At 35.1% G+C, this 20,584-nt stretch overlaps 1 pseudogene; it reads right to left on the reverse strand.

The window, feature by feature from the left end:
* Positions 1-16,317: 16,317 nt before the first annotated feature.
* LOC126690078 (uncharacterized) lies at positions 16,318-20,465 on the reverse strand (annotated as a pseudogene).
* Between the last annotated feature and the right edge of the window lie 119 nt (positions 20,466-20,584).

Raw genomic sequence — 20,584 nt, forward strand, 5'->3', positions numbered from 1 at the left:
AATTAAAAAACATCGTCTAGGTTTCATTTCAAGACGAAACGGGTGAAGATAGGCCGAAAAATAGAGAAAAAAAAATTTTCTTCCTATCCGTTCGAACCCACCCCGAGTTTGAAAATTCAAAAATAAATGCAAAAAATTTTAGAAATAAAAAAATATCACCCAGGCTTCATTAAAAGACGAAACGAGTTAGGGCAGGCCGAAAAATAGAGAACAAAAAAAATTTCCTCCCTATCCGTTTGAATCTGACCCGAGTTAGAAAATTCAAATATAAATGCAAAAAATTTTAAAAATTAAAAAGCATCATCCAGGCTTCATTTCAAGATGAAACGGGCCAAGACAGGCCGAAAAATAGAGAAAAAAAAAATTTCCTTCCTATCCGTTCGAACCCGACCCGAGTTAGAAAATTCAAATATAAATGTAAAAAAATTTTAAAAATTTAAAAACATCATCCAAACTTCATTTCAAGACTTAACGGGCCAAGATAGGCAAAAAAATAGAAAACAAAAATAATTTCCTTCCTATCCGTTCAAACTCGACACGAGTTAGAAAATTCAAAAATAAATGCAAAAAAATTTTAAAAATTAAAAAACATCATCCAGGCATCATTTCAAGACGAAACGGGTAAGGACAGGCCGAAAAATAGAGAACAAAAATAATTTCCTCCCTATCCGCTGGAACCCGACCCAAGTTTAAAAATTCAAAAATAAATGCAAAACAATTTTAAAAATTAAAAAACATCATCAAGGCATCAGTTCAAGATGAAACGGGTCAGGACAGGCCGAGAAATAAAGAACAAAAAAAATTTCCTTCCTATACGATCGAACCCGACCTGAGTTAGAAAATTCAAAAATAAATGCAAAAAAATTTTAAAAATTAAAAAACATCATGCAGGCTTCAGTTGAAGATGAAACGGGTCAGGACAGTCTGAAAAATAGAGAACAAAAAAAATTTCCTTCCTATCCGTTCGAACCCGACCCGAGTTAGAAAATTCAAAAATAAATGCAAAAAAATTTTAAAAATTAAAAAACAGCATCCAGGCTTCATTTCAAGACGAAACGGGTCAGTACAGGCCGAAAAATAGAGAACAAAAAAAATTTCCTCCATATCCGTTCGAACCCGACCCGCGTTAGAAAATTCAAATATAAATGCCAAAAACTCTAAAAATTAAAAAACATCATCCAGGCTTCATTTCAAGACGAGACGGGTTAGGACAGGCCAAAAAATAGACACCAAAAAAACTTTCCTTCCCATCCGTTCGAACTCGACCCGAGTTAGAAAATTCAAAAATAGATGCAAAAAAATTCTTAAAATTAAAAAACTTCATCCAGGTTTCATTTCAAGACGAAACGGGTGATGATAGGCCGAAAAATAAAGAATAAAACGAATTTCTTTCCGATCCGTTCGAACCCGACCCGAGTTAGAAAATTCATAAATAAATGGAAGAAAATTCTAAAAATTAAAAAACATCATCCAGGTTTCATTTGAAGACGAAACGGGCCAGGACAGGCCGAAAAATAATGAACAAAAATAATTTCCTTCCTATCCGCTAAAACCCGACCAAAGTTTAAAAATTCAAAAATAAATGCAAAAAAATTTTAAAAATTAAAAAATATCGTCAAGGCTTCAGTTCAAGACGAAACGGGTCAGGACAGGTCGAAGAATAGAGACCAAAAAAAATTTCCTTTCTATACGATCGAACCCGACCCGAGTTAGAAAATTAAAAAATAAATACAAAAAAATTTTAAAAATTAAAAAACATCATCCAGGATTCATTTCAAGACGAAACGGGTCAGGACAGGCCGAAAAATAGTGAACAAAAAAAATTTCCTTCCTATCCGTTCGAACCCGACACGAGTTAGAAAATTCAAATTTAAATGCAAAAAAATTTTAAAAATTAAAAAACATTATCCAGGCTTCATTTCAAGACGAAACGGGCCAAGACAAGCCGAAAAATATAGAACAAAAATAATTTCCTTCCTATTCGTTCGAACCCGACCCGAGTTAGAAAATTTAAAAATAAATGCGAAAAAATTCTAAAAATTAAAAAACATCATCCAGGTTTCATTTCAAGACGAAACGGGTGAAGACAGGAAGAAAAATAGAGAAGAAAAAAAATTTTCTTCCTATCCGTTCGAACCCGACCCGAGTTAGAAAATTAAAAAATAAATGCAAAAGATTTTAAAAATTAAAAAACATCATCCAGGCTTCATTTCAAGACGAAACGAGTCAGGACAGGCCGAAAAATAGAGAACAAAAAAAATTTTCTCCCTATCCGTTTGAACCCGACCCGAGTTAGAAAATTGAAATATAAATGCAAAAAATTTTAAAAATTAAAAAGCATCATCTAGGCTTCATTTCAAGACGAAACGGGCCAAGACAGGCCGAAAAATAGAGAAAAATTTTTTTTTCCTTCCTATCAGTTCGAACCCGACCCGAGTTAGAAAATTCAAACATAAATGCAAAAAAATTTTAAAAATTAAAAAACATCATCCAGACTTCATTTCAAGACTTAACGGGCCAAGATAGGCAAAAAAATAGAAAACAAAAATAATTTCCTTCCTATCCGTTCAAACCCGACTCGAGTTACAAAATTCAAAAATAAAAGCAAAAAAATTTTAAAAATTAAAAAACATCATCCAAGCTTCATTTCAAGACGAAACGGGCAAGGACAGGCCGAAAAATAGAGAACAAAAATAATTTCCTTCCTATCCGCTGAAACCCGACCCAAGTTTAAAAATTCAAAAATAAATGCAAAAAAATTTTAAAAATTTAAAAATATCATCAAGGCTTCAGTTCAAGACGAAACGGGTCAGGACAGGCCGAAAAATAGAGACCAAAAAAACTTTCCTTCCCATCCGTTCGAACTCGACCCGAGTTAGAAAATTCAAAAATAGATGCAAAAAAATTCTTAAAATTAAAAAACTTCATCCAGGTTTCATTTCAAGACGAAACGGGTGATGATAGGCCGAAAAATAAAGAATAAAATGAATTTCTTTCCTATCCGTTCGAACCCGACCCGAGTTAGAAAATGCAAAAATAAATGGAAGAAAATTCTAAAAATTAAAAAACATCATCCAGGTTTCATTTCAAGACGAAACGGGCCTGGACAGACCGAAAAATAATGAACAAAAATAATTTCCTTCCTATCCGTTCGAATCCGACCCGAGTTAGAAAATTCAAAAATAAATGCAAAAAATTTTAAAAATTAAAAAACATCATCCAGGTTTCATTTGAAGACGAAACGGGTCAGGACAGGCCGAAAAATAATGAACAAAAATAATTTCATTCCTATTCGTTCGAACCCGACCCGAGTTAGAAAATTCAAAAATAAATGCAAAAAAATATTAAAAATTAAAAAACATCATCAAGGCTTCAATTCAAGACGAAACGGGTTTGGACAGGCCGAAAAATAGAGAACAAAAAAAATTTCCTTTCAATTCGATCGAACCCGACCCGAGTTAGAAAATTCAAAAATAAATACAAAAAAATTTTAAAAATTGAAAAACATCAACCAGACTTCATTTCAGGACTTAACGTGCCAAGATAGGCAAAAATATAGAAAACAAAAAAAATTTCCTTCCTATCCGTTCGAACCCGACCCGAGTTAGAAAATTCAAATATAAATGCAAAAAAATTTTAAAAATTAAAAAACATCATCCAGACTTCATTTCAAGACTTAACGGGCCAAGATAGGCAAAAAAATAGAAAACAAAAATAATTATCTTCCTATCCGTTTAAACTCAACCCGAGTTAGAAAATTCAAAAATAAATGCAAAAAAATTTTAAAAATTAAAAAATATCATCCAGGCTTCAGTTCAAGACGAAACGGGTCAGGACAGACCGAAAAATAGAGACCAAAACAACTTTCCTTCCCATCCGTTCGAACCCGACCCGAGTTAGAAAATTCAAAAATAGAAGCAAAAAAATTCTTAAAATTAAAAAACTTCATCCAGGTTTCATTTCAAGGCGAAACGGGTGATGATAGGCCGAAAAATAAAGAATAAAATGAATTTCTTTCCTATCCGTTCTAACCCGACCCGAGTTAGAAAATTCAAAATAAATGGAAGAAAACTCTAAAAATTAAAAAACATGATCCAGGTTTCATTTCAAGACGAAACGGGCTCGGACAGACCGAAAAATAATGAACAAAAATAATTTCCTTCCTATCCGTTCGAATCCGACCCGAGTTAGAAAATTCAAAAATAAATGCAAAAAAATTTTAAAAATTAAAAACATCATCCAGGCATCATTTAAAGACGAAACGGGCAAGGATAGGCCGAAAATTAGAGAACAAAAATAATTTCCTTCCTATCTGCTGGAACCCGACCTGAGTTAGAAAATTCAAAAATAAATGCAAAAAAATTTTAAAAATTAAAAAACATCATCAAGGCTTCAGTTCAAGACGAAACGGGTTTGGACAGGCCGAAAAATAGAGAACAAAAAAAATTTCCTTTCAATTCGATCGAACCCGACCCGAGTTAGAAAATTCAAAAATAAATACAAAAAAATTTTAAAAATTAAAAAAACATCATCCAGGATTCATTTCAAGACGAAACAGGTCAAGACAGGCCGAAAAATAGTGAACAAAAAAATTTCCTTCCTATCCGATCGAACCCGACACAAGTTAGAAAATTCAAATTTAAATGCAAAAAAATCTGAAAAATTAAAAAACATTATCCAGGCTTCATTTCAATATGAAACGGGCCAAGACAGGCCGAAAAATAGAGAACAAAAATAATTTCCTTTCTATCCGTTCGAACCCGACCCGAGTTAGAAAATTCAAATATAAATGCAAAAAAATTTTAAAAATTGAAAAACATCATCCAGACTTCATTTCAAGACTTATCGGGCCAAGATAGGCAAAAAAATAGAAAACAAAAATAATTTCCTTCCTATCCGTTCAAACCCAACCCGAGTTAGAAAATTCAAAAATAAATGCAAAAAAATTTTAAAAATTAAAAAACATCATCCAGGCTTCATTTCAAGACGAAACGGGCAAGGACAGGCCGAAAAATAGAGAACAAAAATGATTTCCTTCCTATCCGCTGAAACCCGACCCAAGTTTAAAAATTCAAAAATAAATGCAAAAAAATTTTAAAAATTAAAAAACATCATCAAGTCTTCAGTTCAAGACGAAACGGGTCAGGACAGGCTGAAAAATAGAGACCAAAAAAACTTTCCTTCCCCTCCGTTCGAACCCGACCCGAGTTAGAAAATTAAAAAATAGATGCAAAAAAATTCTTAAAATTAAAAAACTTCATCCAGGTTTCATTTCAAGATGAAACGGGTGATGATAGGCCGAAAAATAAAGAATAAAATGAATTTCTTTCCTATCCGTTCGAACCCTACCCGAGTTAGAAAATTCAAAAATAAGTGGAAGAAAATTCTAAAAATTAAAAAACATCATCCAGGTTTCATTTCAAGACGAAACGGGCCCGGACAGACCGAAAAATAATGAACAAAAATAATTTCCTTCTTATCCGTTCGAATCCGACCCGAGTTAGAAAATTCAAAAATAAATGCAAAAAAATTTAAAAAATTAAAAAACATCATTCAGGCTTCATTTCAAGACGAAACGGGCAAGAATAGGCCGAAAAATAGAGAACAAAAATAATTTCCTTCCTATCTGCTGGAACCCGACCTGAGTTAGAAAATTCAAAAATAAATGCAAAAAAATTTTAAAAATTAAAAAACATCATCAAGGCTTCAGTTCAAGACGAAATGGGTTTGGACAGGCCGAAAAATAGAGAACAAAAAAAATTTCCTTTTAATTCGATCGAACCCGACCCAAGTTAGAAAATTCAAAAATAAATACAAAAAAATTTTAAAAATTAAAAAACATCATCCAGGATTCATTTCAAGACGAAACGGGTCAGGACAGGCCGAAAAATAGTGAACAAAAAAATTTCCTTCCTATCCGTTTGAACCCGACACGAGTTAGAAAATTCAAATTTAAATGCAAAAAAATCTTAAAAATTAAAAAACATTATCCAGGCTTCATTTCAATACGAAATGGGCCAAGACAGGCCTAAAAATAGAGAACAAAAATAATTTCCTTCCTATCCGTTTGAACCCGACCCGAGTTAGAAAATTCAAATATAAATGCAAAAAAATTTTAAAAGTTAAAAAACATCATCCAGACTTCATTTCAAGACTTAACGGGCAAAGACAGGCAAAAAAATAGAAAACAAAAATAATTTCCTTCCTATCCGTTCAAACCCGAGCCGAGTTAGAAAATTCAAAAATAGATGCAAAAAAATTCTTAAAATTAAAAAACTTCTTCCAGGTTTCATTTCAAGACGAAACGGGTGATGATAGGCCGAAAAATAAAGAATAAAATGAATTTCTTTCCTATCCGTTCGAACCCGACCCGAGTTAGAAAATTCAAAAATAAATGGAAGAAATTCTAAAAATTAAAAAACATCATCCAGGTTTCATTTCAAGACGAAACGGGCCCGGACAGACCGAAAAATAATGAAAAAAAATAATTTCCTTCCTATTCGTTCGAATCCGACCCGAGTTAGAAAATTCAAAAATAAATGCAAAAAAATTTTAAAAATTAAAAAACATCATCCAGGCTTCATTTCAAGACGAAACGGGAAAGGATAGGCCGAAAAATAGAGAACAAAAATAATTTCCTTCCTATCTGCTGGAACCCGACCTGAGTTAGAAAATTCAAAAATAAATGCAAAAAAATTCTAAAAATTAAAAAACATCATCCAGGTTTCATTTCAAGACGAAACGGGTGAAGACAGGCCGAAAAATAGAGAAGAAAAAAAATTTTCTTCCTATCCGTTCGAACCCGACCCGAGTTAGAAAATTCAAAAATAAATGCAAAAAACTTTTAAAAATTAAAAAACATCATCCAGGCTTCATTTCAAGACAAAATGAGTCAGGACGGGCCGAAAAATAGAGAACAAAAAAAATTTCCTCCCTATCTGTTTGAACCCGACCCGAGTTAGAAAATTCAAATATAAATGCAAAAAATTTTAAAAATTAAAAAGCATCATCCAGGCTTCATTTCAAGACAAAACGGGCCAAGACAGGCCGAAAAATAGAGAAAAAAAAATTTCCTTCCTATCCGTTCGAACCCGACCCTAGTTAGAAAATTCAAATATAAATGCAAAAAAATTTAAAAATTAAAAAACATCATCCAGACTTCATTTCAAGACTTAACGGGCAAAGACAGGCAAAAAAATAGAAAACAAAAATAATTTCCTTCCTATCCGTTCAAACCCGAGCCGAGTTAGAAAATTCAAAAATAAATGTAAAAAAATTTTAAAAATTAAAAAACATCATCCAGGCTTCATTTCAAGAGGAAACGGGCAAGGACAGGCCGAAAAATAGAGAACAAAAATAATTTCCTTCCTATCCGCTGGAACCCGACCCAAGTTTAAAAATTCAAAAATAAATGCAAAAAAATTTTAAAAATTAAAAAACATCATCAAGGCTTCAGTTCAAGACGAAACGGGTCAGGACAGGCCGAAAAATAGAAAACAAAAAAAATTTCCTTCCTATACAATCGAACCCGACCCGAGTGAGAAAATTCAAAAATAAATGCAAAAAAATTTTAAAAATTGAAAAACATCATCCAGGCTTCATTTCAAGACGAAACGGGTCAGGACAGGCCGAAAAATAGGGAACAAAAAAAATTTCCTTCCTATCCGTTCGAACCCGACCCGAGTTAGAAAATTTAAAAATAAATGCAAAAAATTCTAAAAATTAAAATGCATCATCCAGGCTTCATTTCAAGACGAAACGGGCAAGGACAGGCCGAAAAATAGATAACAAAAATAATTTCCTTCCTATCCGCTGGAATCCGACCCGAGTTTGAAAATTCAAAAATAAATGCAAAAAAATTTTAAAAATTAAAAAACATCATCAAGGTTTTAGTTCAAGATGAAACGGGTCAGGACAGGCTGAAAAATAGAGAACAAAAAAAATTTCCTTCCTATACGATTGAACCCGACCCGAGTGAGAAAATTCAAAAATAAATGCAAAAAAATTTTAAAAATTAAAAAACATCATCCAGGCTTCATTTCAAGACGAAACGGGTCAGGACAGGCCGAAAAATTGAGAACAAAAAAAATTTCCTTCCTATTCGTTCGAACCTGACCCGAGTTAGAAAATTCAAATATAAATGCAAAAAAATTTTAAAAATTAAAAAACATCATCCAGGCTTCATTTCAAGACGAAACGGGCAAAGACATGCCGAAATTTTTTTTTTTTTTTAATTTTTTGAATATTTTTGCTCTTTTTTTTGGAATTCTCAAGATCGGGTCAGGTAAAAATGCTTCTGAAAGAAGAAAAAATTTTCCCTCTTTTTCAGCCTTTCCTGTCCAATTTCGGCTTGAAATGAGGCCAGGATGATGTTTTTTAATTTTTAAAATTTTTTTGAATTCCCTAGTTTGGGTCAGGTAAAAGCGGTTCCGAACGACAAATTTTTTTTACGTCTTTTTAGGCCTGTCCCGGCCCGTTTCAGCTTGAAATGTAGGCAGGCTAATATTTTTTAATTTTTTGAATTTCTTTGCGATTGTAATAGGAATTCTCAAGTCCGGGTCTGGTAAAAATGGTTCCGAACGAAGAAAACATTTTCCCTCTTTTTCGGCCTTTCCTGAGCCGTTTCTGCTTGAAATGAAGCCTGGATGATGTTTTCTAATTTTTTGAATTTTTGTGCTATTTTATTAGGAATTCTCTAGCTCGAGTCAGGTCCGAACGAGGAATTTTTTTTTTTTCGTCCTTTCCCACCCTTTTTGACTTGAAATGAAGTCAGGATGATGTTTTCTAATTTTTTGAATTTTTTTTGGAATTCTCAAGCTCGGGTCTGGTAAACATGGTTTCGAACGAAGAAAAATTTTTCCCTCCTTTTTGGCCTTTCTTGGCCCGTTTCGGCCTTAAATGAAGCCAGGATGATGTTTTTTTGAATTTCTGAATTTTTTGGCTATTATATTTTGAATTCTCTAGCCCGGGTCCGGTAAAAACGGTTCTGAATAAGAAAAATTTTTCTCTCTTTTTTTGGCCTGTCCGGATCCGTTTTGGCTTGAATTGAAGCCAGGAATATTTTTTTTTTAATTTTTAAAATTTTTTGCTATTTTTTTGGGAATTCTAAAGCTCAGGTCGGGTAAAAACAGTTTTGAACGAAAAAAAAAAAAAAAAAAAAATTCGTGCCTTTCGTCCATTCTCGACTCGCTTCGCCTTGAAATGAAGCCAGGATGATATTATTTAATTTATTGATTTTTTTGCTATTTATATGGGAATTCTCAAGCTCGGGTCGGGAAAAAACGGTTACGCATGAGAAAAAAAATTTTTTTTTCTCTTTTTCGGCCAGTCTCGACCCATTTTAGCTTGAATTGAAGCCAGGATGATGATTTTTAATTTTTTGAATTTTTTTGGGAATTCTCAAGCTCAGGTCGGCTAAAAACAGTTTCGAACGAAGAAAAAATTTTCCCGCTTTTTCACGACCCATTCCGGATCGAATAGAAACGTTTTGAACGAGAAATTTTTTTTCTCTTATTTTTGGCTTGTCCTGACTTGTTTCCGCTTGAAATAAACCCAGGATGATGTTTTTTAATTTTTTAAATTTTTTTGGGATTCTCTAGCTCGGATCGGTTAAAAACAGTTCTGAATGAAGAAAAAATTTTCCCATTTTTCGGCCTTTCCCGACCTGTTTCGGCTTCAAATGAAGCCTGGATGATGTTTTAAAATTTTTTGTATTGTTTTTTGGAATTCTCTAGCTCGGGTCGGGTAATAATTGTTCTGTACGAGTAAAATTTTTAGTCTCTTTTTTGGCCTATCCCGACCTGTTTCAACTTGAAATGAAGCCAGGATAATGTTTTTCAAATTTTTGAATTTTTTTGCTTTTTTTTTTTGAATTCTCAAGCTCGAGTCGAGTAAAAATGGTTCGTAACGAAGAAAACATTTTCCTTTTTTTTGGGCCTCTCCTGACCCACTTCGGCTTGAAATGGAGCCAAGATGATGTTTTTTAATTTTTTGAATTTTTTTGCTATTTTATTGGGAATTCTCTGACTCGGGTCGAGTAAAAACGGTTCCGAATGAGAATTTTCTTTTTTCTCTTTTACGGCCTGTCCCGACCCTTTTCGGCTTTAAATGAAGCTAGGATGATATTTTTTAATTTTTTTCCTATTTTTTTGGGAATTCTCAAGCTCGGTTTGGGTAAAAAAGATTCCGAATGAAAAAAAAAAAATTCCCTCTTTCTCGGCCACTCCTGACCCGTTTCGGCTTGAAATGAAGCCAAGATGAAATTATTTAATTTTTTTTTTCTATTTTTTTGGGAATTCTCGAGCTCGGGTTGGGTAAAAACGGTTCTGAGCGAAGAAAATATTTTCCGTTATTTGCGGCCTTTCCCATCCCATTTTCGCTTGAAATGAAGCCAGGATGATGTTTTTCAATTTTTTGTATTTTTTTTTTTGGAATTCTCAAGCCCGTCAGGTAAAAACGATTTTGAACGAAGAAAACATTTTCCCTCTTTTTCGGCCTTTCTTGACCCGTTTCTGCTTGAAATGAAGCCAGAATGATGTTTTTTAATTATTTAAATCTTTTTGCTATTTTGTTGGAAATTCTTTAGCTTGGGTCGGGTAAAAACAGTTCCGAACGAGAAAATTTTTTTCTCTCTTTTTCGTCCTGCCCTGTCCCATTTCGGATTTAAATGAAGCCAAGATGATGTTTTTCAGTTGATTGAATTATTTTGCGATTTTTTTTTTTTTGGAATTCTCTAACTCAGGTTGTGTAAAAACGATTCCGAATGAGAAAATTTTTTGTTCTCCTTTTTAGCTTGTCCCGACATGTTTCGGCTTGAAATGAAGCCAAGATGATGTTTTTTAATTTTTTGAATTTTTTTTGAATTCTCAAGCTCGGGTATGGTAAAAACGGTTTCGAACGAAGAAAACATTTTCCCTCATTTTCAGCCTTTCCCAATCCATTTCAGTTTTAACGGAAGCCAGGATGATGTTTTTGAATTTTTTTGCTATTTAATTGGGAATTCTCTTGCACGGGTTGGGAAAAAAAGGTTCCGAACGAGAAAATTTTTTTCTCTCTTTTTCGGTCTGTCCCAACCCGTTTCAGCTTGAAATGAAGCCAGGATGATGTTATTTAATTTTTTGAATTTTTTTGCTATTTTTTTTATATTTCTTAAGCTCGGGTCGGGTAAAAACGGTTTAGAATGAAGAAAATTTTTTCCCTCTTTTTCGTCCTTTCCTGACCCGTTTCGGCTTGAAATGAAGTCAGGATGATATTTTTTCATTTTTTGAATTTTTTTGCTATTTTTTTTGGAATTCTCTAGCTCGGATCAGGTAAAAATAGTTTCGAACGAGAAAATTGTTTTCTCTCTTGTTCGGCTTGTCCCGACACGTTTTGGCTTGAAATGAAGCTAGGATGATTTTTTTTTTTTTTGAATTTTTTTTGGGAATTCTCAAGCTCGGGTCGAGTAAAAATGGTTTCGAACGAAGAAAAAAATTTCTCCCTTTTTCGGCCTCTCCCGACCATTTTTGGCTTGAAATGGAGCCAGGATGATGTTTTTAATTTTTTTGAATTTTTTTGCAATTTTATTGGGATTTCTCTAGCCCAGATTGGGTAAAAACAGTTTCGAAAGAGATATATATTTTTTCTCTCTTTTTCAGCCTGTTCCGACCCATTCTGACTTGAAATGAAGCCAGGATGATATTTTTGAATTTTTTGCGGAATTCTCATGCTCGGGTCGGGTAAACACGGTTCCGAACAAAGAAAAAATTTTCCTTCCTTTTTGGCCTTTCCTAACCCATTTCGGCTTTAAATGAAGCGAAGATGTTGTTTTTTAATTTTTTGAAATTTTTCGCTACTTTATTTATAATTCTCTAGCCCGGATTGGGTAAAAACGGTTTCGATCGAGAAATTTTTTTCTCTATTTTTTGGCCTGTTCGGATCCGTTTCAGCTTGAAATGAAGCCAAGATGATGTTTTTTAATTTTTTAAATTTTTTTGGGAATTCTTTAGCTTGGGTCGAGTAAAAAGGGTTCTGAATGAGAAAAAATTTTTTTACTATTTTTTTTAGGGAATTCTCGAGCTCGGGTTGGGTAAAAAAGGTTCTAAACGAAGAACTATTTTCCCTCTTTTTCGGCCTTTCCCGTCCCGTTTCACCTTGAATGAAGCTAGGATGATGTTTTTTAATTTTTTTGCTATTTTTTTTTGGGAATTCTCTAGCTTGGGTCGGGTAAAAATGGTTTCGAACGAGAAATTTTTATCTCTTTTTCGTCCTGATCGGACTCGTTTCGGCTTGAAATGAAGCCAAGATGATTTTTTTTTAATTTTTTGCTATTTTTTTGGGAATTCCCAAGCTCGTGTCGGGTAAAAATGATTTTGAACGAAGAAAACATTTTCCCTCTTTTTCGGCCTTTCTCGACCCGTTTTGGCTTGAAATGAAGCCAGGATGATATTTTTAAAATTTTTTCCTATTTTTTTTGGGAATTCTCAAGCTCGGGTCGGGTAAAAACGTTTTCAAATGTAGAAAAAATTTTCTCTCTTTTTCGGCCTCTCCCGACCAACTTCGACTTGAAATGGAGCCAGGATGAGGTTTTTTAATATTTTTGAATTTTTTTGCTAATTTATTGGGAATTCTTTAGCTCGGTTCGAGTAAAAACGGTTCCGAACGAGAAATTTTTTCTCCCTCTTTTTCACCCTGTCCGGACTCATTTCAGCTTGAAATGAAGCCAGGATGATGTTTTTTAATTTTTTGAATTTTTTTCGCTATTTCTTTGGGAATTTTGAAGCTCAGGTCAGGTAAAAATGGTTTTGAACGAAGAAAATTTTTTCCCTCTTTTTGGGCTTTTCTAGACCCGTTTAGGCTTGAAGTGAAGCCAGGATGATGTTTTTTATTTTTTTGAATTTTTTTGCTATTTTTTGGGAATTCTCTTGCTCAGGTCGGGTAAAAACAGCTCTAAACAAAGAAAAAATTTTCCCTCATTTTCGGCCTTTCCCATCCTGTTTCGGCTTGAAATGAAGCAAGGATGATGTTTTTTAATTTTTTTGATATTTTTTTCGGAATTCCCTAGCTCGGTTCGGGTAAAAACGGTTCCGAATTGGAAATTTTTTTCTTTCTCTATTTTGGCCTATCCCAACCTGTTTTAGCTGGAAATGAAGCCAGGATGATTTTTTTAATTTTTAGAAATTTTTTGCTATTTTTTTGCGAACTCTCAAGCTTGAGTCAGGTTGGAATGGATTGGAATGAAAAAAAATTTTTCTCTCCTTTTCAGCTTGTCCCAACCCATTTCGGCTTGAAATGAAGCCAGGATGATATTTTTTAATTTTTTGAATTTTTTTGCTATTTTTTTGGGAATTCTCTAGCTCGGGTCAGGTAGGAACAGATCGGAATGAAAATAAAATTTTCTCTCTTTTTCGGCCTATCCCGACCCATTTCAACATGAAATGAAGCTAGGATGATGTTCTTTAATTTTTTAAATTTTTTTAAGAATTCACTAGCTCGGGTCGGGTAAGAACGGATCGGCTAGACATACACTCGGAATGATGTTTTATAATTTTTTGAATTTTTTTACTATTTTTTTTTAAGTTTCTAAACTGGGTTGTGTCGGGATGGATTCGGAACGTAATTTTTGTTTTAGGAATTTTCTAAACCTGGTTGTGTAGTGACGGATTCGGAACGAAATTTTTTTTCCTTCTCTTTTTTGGCCTTTCCCATCCCGTTTTGGTTAGAAATAAACCCGGAATGATGTTTTATAATTTTTTGAATTTTTATACTGTTTTTTTGGGAATCTTCTAAACCGGGTTGTTTAGGGACAGATTCGGAACGAAAATTTTTTTCATCTCTCTTTTGGTTTTTCCCGTCCCAGCTTGGCTCGAACTAAACCCGGAATGGTGTTTTATAATTTTTTGAATTTTTTTTTACTATTTTTCAAGAATTTTCTAAACCGGGTTGTGCAGTGGCGGATTCGGAACAAAATTTTTTTTTCTTCTTATTTTGGCCTTTCCCATCCCTCTTTAGCTAGAAATAAACCTGGAATGGTATTTTATAATTTTTTTTAAAATTTTTTTACTATTTTTTAGGAATTTTATAAACCGTGTTGTGTAGTGATGGATTTGGAACGAATTTTTTTTTTCTTCTCCTTTTTGGCCTTTCCATTCCCGTTTTGGTTAGAAATAAACCCGGAATGATGTTTTATAGTTTTTAGAATTTCTATACTGTTTTTTGGGAATTTTCTAGACCGGGTTGTGTAGGGACAGATTTGGAATGAAATTTTTTTTCTTCTTTTTTTTTTTTTTTTTTTTTGGCTTTTCCCATTCAGGTTTGGCAAGAAATAAACCCGGAATGGTGTTTCATAATTTTTTGAATTTTTTAACTATTTTTTAGGAATTTTCTAGGCCGGGTTGTGTAGTGGCGGATTCAAAATGAATTTTTTTTTTTTTTTTTTTGGCCTTTCCCATCCCAGTTTGGCTAGAAATAAACCCAGAATGATATTTTATAATTTTTTTACTATTTTTTAGGAATTTTCTAAACCGGGTCGTGCAGTGTCAGATTCGGAACGATTTTTTTTTTTTTTTTTTTGGCCTTTCCCATCCCAGTTTGGCTAGAAATAAACCCAGAATGAGATTTATAATTTTTTGAATTTTTTTACAATTATTTTTTAATTTTCTAAACCGGGTTGTGTAGGGACGGATTCGGAACAAAAAAATTTTTCTTCTCTTTTTTGGCCTTTCCAGTCCCGTTTTGGCTAGAAATAAATCTGGAATGATATTTTATAATTTTTTGAATTTTTGTACTATTTTTAGTGAATTTTCTAAACCGGGTTGTGTAGGGACTGATTCGGAACGAAATTTTTTTCTTCTCTTTTTTGGCTTTTCCCGCCCTAGTTTGGCTAGAAATAAACCTGGAACAGAGTTTTCTAGTTTTTTGAAAATTTTTACTATTTTTAGGAATTTTCTAAACTGGGTCATGTAGTGACGGATTCAGAACGAAAGTTTTTTTTCATCTCATTTTTGCCCTTTCCCATCCTGGTTTGGCTAGAAATAAACTTGGAATGGTGTTTTATAAATTTTTGAATTTTTTTACTATTTTTTAGGAATTTTCTAAACCGGGTTGTGTAGTGACAGATAGGGGTGTCCACGGGTCGGGCGGGTCATGTTTGTGCCCAACCCGCAACCGATCTGTAATAGATCGGGTGGGCAGATTCTCAACCCTCAATCGACCCGTTAGGAGGGTTGGGTTTCGAGGGTCGGTTTTCTGGCGGGTGGCATCGGTTTTGAGTGAGGCCGAAACCCGACGGAAAACACAGAAAAATGGCCAAAATCGGCGAGATCCCGCCCAATCCAGCCGAGATCCGGTGAAGATTTCGTCAAATCCGATGATTTTTCCCCCAAATCTTGCCAAGAATAGCCGGATCTAGTGTATCAATGCCGGATCTGATTGTTTTGGTGGCCGAAATCTGCAAAATCAAGCTGAAAACTTGTTGAAATCATTGGACAATTCGCCAGAATTTTATGTCTTCGGGCAGGTCGGGTTTCACGGGATTTGAATGAAGGGACTTGAAACCGACCCGTCGACGTCGGGTTTTGGAGCTCGAGACCCGCAGCCGACCGCCGGAGCAGTCGGATCGGGTGAACGCCGGTCAGGTACGTGCGGGTAGGGCAGGTGGCTAGGTGGGTTGTCCAACCCAAGTGACATGAACTTCACCAACAATTGTGATGAAACCCAATAACAATGATGGTTTGGAACCCCAAGATCGTGTAGACAAGATTTGTTGAGCCTTGACCCATCACCTAACCAGATGAAAACCAAGACTACGATAGAATTGAAACGCCACACCAAGAATTCCTAAGAATCTCTCAAGAATCAAAGGTGATAAGTTTGGTTGTTTGAACGCCACAAGATTAACTTGATAAGTTCAAGAGTTCTTTTAAGTACCAAGAGGATCACAAGACTCACAAGGAGAATAATTTTCTGAATACCAATCTGTCCTCTTTAAAATTCGTACTACCAGATATATACTTGGAACAACCCTCCAAGAATAGGTAAAAATCATAATTACAACTTCAAAAACAACACAAAAATTAATATAATCAAGTTCCTACGTTTTTTTAGTTTTCTAGGACTTCTAAAGGCAATCGAAATAGCTAAAGGACTAGAATTAACATGCCTAGCCAATACCAAGACATCTTCCCATTTAATATCCTTGGAACTTAACAAATTCACACACTTTTATGGTCAGACCATGTTGGTTGTGAATTTGCATGCATTAGCCTTTTCAATTGCTTTGATGACATGGACTAAGCCTTGATTATTATTTGAGCCCATCTTGGTCTTTTTTGAATCAGCCTAATTCTCTTGGACTAGCCCATTTAGTGCTTCCTTGAAACGTTTGGCTCTAAGTCTTGTAATTAGGCCACTAGAAAATGACAAAGGGTCTTGTGCAAGTTTAGCTCCATTTCCACTTGTATAATCAGCATGTCCAGCTCCTTGGTGTGCATCATTCTCCCCCTCTTGAGAAGGATTTGTCCTCAAATCATCACCTACATCAAAAGGAGACAAATCAGCAACATTAAAGCTTGCACTGACACCATACTCACCGAGTAAGTCTAGCTTGTAGGCATTATCATTGATGCGCTCCACTACTTGAAATGGTTCATCACCCCGAGGTAGGAGTTTTGAATGTCGTTTCTCTGGAAAACGTTCCTTCCTTAAGTGCAACCAAACCCAATCTCTTGGTTCAAACACTACCTTCTTGCGTCCCTTGTTGGCTTGATGGACATATTGTTGAGTCCTCCTTTCAATGTTCAGCCGTGCCTTTTCATGAATCATCTTTACAAATTATGCTTTCTTTTTGCCATCTAAGTTCACACGTTCACTCAAAGGTAAAGAAGTTAAATCCAAAGGTGACAATGGGTTAAAACCATAAACAATTTCAAATGGTGAAAACTTAGATGCAGAATGTATACTTCTATTGTAAGCAAATTCAACATGTGGCAAACAATCTTCCCAGGTTTTCAAGTTCTTTTTAATGATAGCACGCAACAAGGAAGACAAAGTTCTATTTACTACTTCAGTTTGACCATCCGTTTGTGGATGACAAGTAGTAGAAAACAACAACTTGGTGCCCAACTTTCCCCACAAAGTTTTCCAAAAGTAACTCAAAAACTTTGCATCCCTATTAGAAACAATGGTCCTAGGCATACCATGTAGCCTAACAATTTCTTTTAAGAATAAATCAGCTATATGTGATGCATCATTAGTTTTGTGACATGCAATGAAGTGTGCCATCTTGGAAAATCTATCGACCACCACAAAAAAACTAAATCTCTCCCCCTCTTAGTCCTAGATAAACCTAAAACAAAATCCATAGAAATATCAGTCCAAGGTTCACTAGGTATTGGCAAAGGGGTGTACAAACCATGGGGTTTCAACTTAGACTTAGCTTGTTTACATGTGATACATGTCTCACAGATTCTTTCCACATCACGTTTCATATGAGGCCAAAAAAAATGATCATGCAAAATTCCTAAAGTCTTAGCTACACCAAAGTGACCCATCAAACACCCACCATGAGCTTTACTCACAAGCAATTCACGCAAAGAACACATAGGCACACACAATTTATTTTCCCGAAACAAAAATCCATCATGCCTATAAAACTTACCAAATGCTACTTTTTCACATGCATTGAACACATCACAAAAATTAGAATCTTGTGCATACAGATCCTTAATGTATTCAAAGCCAAGCATTTTTGTATCTAAAATGAAAAGTAAAGCATACCTTCGGGACAATGCATCAGCCACCACATTTTCCTTACCTTGCTTGTATCTGATCAAGGAAATGTTTCGATGAATTCCACCCACTTGGCATGGCGTTTGTTCAACCTTTGTTGTCCTTTCAAATGCTTCAAAGATTCATGATCTGTGTGAATCACAAATTCCTTTGGCCATAGATAGTGTTGTCAATTTTCCAAAGCCCTCACCAAGGCATACATCTCCTTATCATAAGTGGGGTAATTTAGGGCTGTCCCACCCAACTTTTCACTAAAATAAGCAACTAGACGGCCTTCTTGCATCAAAACAGTTCCAATACCTATTCCTGAAACATCACACTCAATTTCAAAAGTTTTAGCAAAGTTAGGTAAAACAAGCAAAGGTGCATTAGTTAACTTTTCTTTGAGCTGATTAAATGCCTTTTCTTGTTCTTTCCCTCACTTAAACGACACATTTTTCTTGATGACTTCAGTGAGAGGGGCGGCTAAGCTACTAAAATCACGCACAAATCGTCTATAGAAGCTAGCTAAGCCGTGGAAACTCCTCACTTGGGTGATTGTTGTAGGCGTTGGCCACTCTTGGATTGCCTTCACCTTTTCCTCGTCCACCTCAATTCCTCCTTTACTAACAACAAAACCAAGAAACACAAGCTTATCCGTACAAAAGGTGCACTTTTTGAGGTTAGCAAACAACCTTTCTTTCCTTAGAATTTCCAAAACAGATGCATTACATGTTCTTCCAAATTTTTGCTATAAATTAGGATATCATCAAAATACACAACTACAAATCTGCCAATAAATGCACGCAAAACATGGTTCATCAAACACATTAATGTGCTCGAAGCATTAGTTAAACCGAAAGGCATTACTAACCACTCATACAAACCATATTTAGTCTTAAAAGCAGTTTTCCATTCATCACCTTCCTTCATCCTAATCTGGTGATATCCACTCTTAAGATCAATTTTTGTAAAGACACAAGAACCATGTAATTCATCCAGCTTATCATCTAATCTAGGAATGGGATGACAATATTTTACCGTTATGTTGTTAATGGCTCGGCAGTTGACACACATCCTCCATGTTCCATCCTTCTTAGGAACTAATAACACTGGAACCGCACAAAGACTCATGCTTTCTCGCACATACCCCTTTTCCAATAATTCACCTACTTGCCTCTGAAAGTTCCTTGGTCTCCTCGGGATTACTCCTATAAGCAGGTCGGTTTGGAATTGATGCACCAGGTATGAAATCAATTTGATGTTCAATCCCTCGAATTGGGGGTAAACCATGAGGTACCTCTTCGGGAAGGACATCTTCAAACTCCTGCAAAAGAGAAACAATATTGCTCGGTAATGCACTGGTGAGATCATTAGTACATAAAAGAGCCTCCTTGTACATGAGTACAATAAGGGGCTAGTGTGAAAATAATGCTCTCTTGATCTCACTTTTTTTTGCAATGTAATTGAATTTTTCCTCTCTTGCTCTTATTATGGCCGAATCCCTCTCTCTTTCTTTTTCACTCTGATCACTGTTTTTCTCTCCTTTTTTTTTTAAACTCTTTTTTTTCAATTTTGGCCTTCCTTTCTTTTTCCTTTTTTTTTTTTTCATTTGATTTTTGTAACTTCAATTGGTCCTCCCTGACCTGTTTTGGAGTTAATGGCACAAGAGTAATAGGTTGCCCTTTAAGAGTGAAAGAATACTTATTTGTGAATCCATCATGCGTAACCTTCTGATCATACTGCCATGGTCTTCCCAACAATACATGGCATGCATGCATGGGAACCACATCACATAGCACCTCATCCTCATATTTGCCAATGGATAATGCCACCAACACTTGTCTTGTCACCTTGATTTCGCCACATTCATTCAGCCACTGAAGCCGGTAAGGTTAAGGATGTTTCAAGGTAGTTAAGGCCAATTTTTCCACCAAATAAGTGCTGGCTACGTTTGTGCAACTCCCTCCATCAATAATGACATTGCAAACTTTGTTATTTACAAAGCACCAAGTATGAAACAAGTTCTCCCTTTGATTACTTTCTTCCTCCTTAACCTGCACATTGAGAATTCGCCTTACTACCAATAAATCTCCAACCACAACATTTTGCTCATCATCGGCATCCTTCGAAGATGGCATGTCATCATCATCTACTTCTTCCTCATTCTCCGACTCAAGCTCTCCTTGAGCATTTATCACCATCACCCTTTTGTTTACACACTGGCTGGCTATATGTCCCCGCCCTTGACATTTAAAACACTTAATATCACGTGTTTTAGAACTCGAAGCCTCGGTGTTACCTAAAGTGGTCTTTGAGTTGGCACTCTTAGATGGTTCAAATTTTGGCTTATTTTGTAGCTGCTCGTCCCTTTTTGGAGCTGTCTTCCATGGACTGGTGGTAGCCATAGGTTGTCCCCTCCTAGCCAATCCCTTTCATTTGAATTGTTCCTCCACCTTTATGGCTTGATGCACCATATCCGTCAATTCAACATAGTGTTGCATCTCAACGATATCCACAATCTCACGATTTAAACCATGCAAGAACCTAGCGATGGTGGCTTCCCGGTCCTTTTCTACATTAGCCCGGATCATAGCTACCTCCATCTCCTTATAATACTCATCCACACTCTTGGAACCTTGAGTTAACCTCTGCAACTTTTGATACAATCCCCTATAATAGTGATTGGGTACAAAACACCTCCTCATAAGCATTTTCATCTCCTCCCAAGTGTCCACGGGTGGTTCTCTATTCCTCCTCCTATTAATCAATAATTGATCCCACCAAACAATGGCATAATCAGTAAATTCAATTGCAGCCAACTTAACCTTCTTTATCT

Source organism: Quercus robur, chromosome 6 (assembly GCF_932294415.1).
Source record: "Quercus robur chromosome 6, dhQueRobu3.1, whole genome shotgun sequence".
Taxonomy (NCBI): Eukaryota; Viridiplantae; Streptophyta; class Magnoliopsida; order Fagales; family Fagaceae; genus Quercus; species Quercus robur.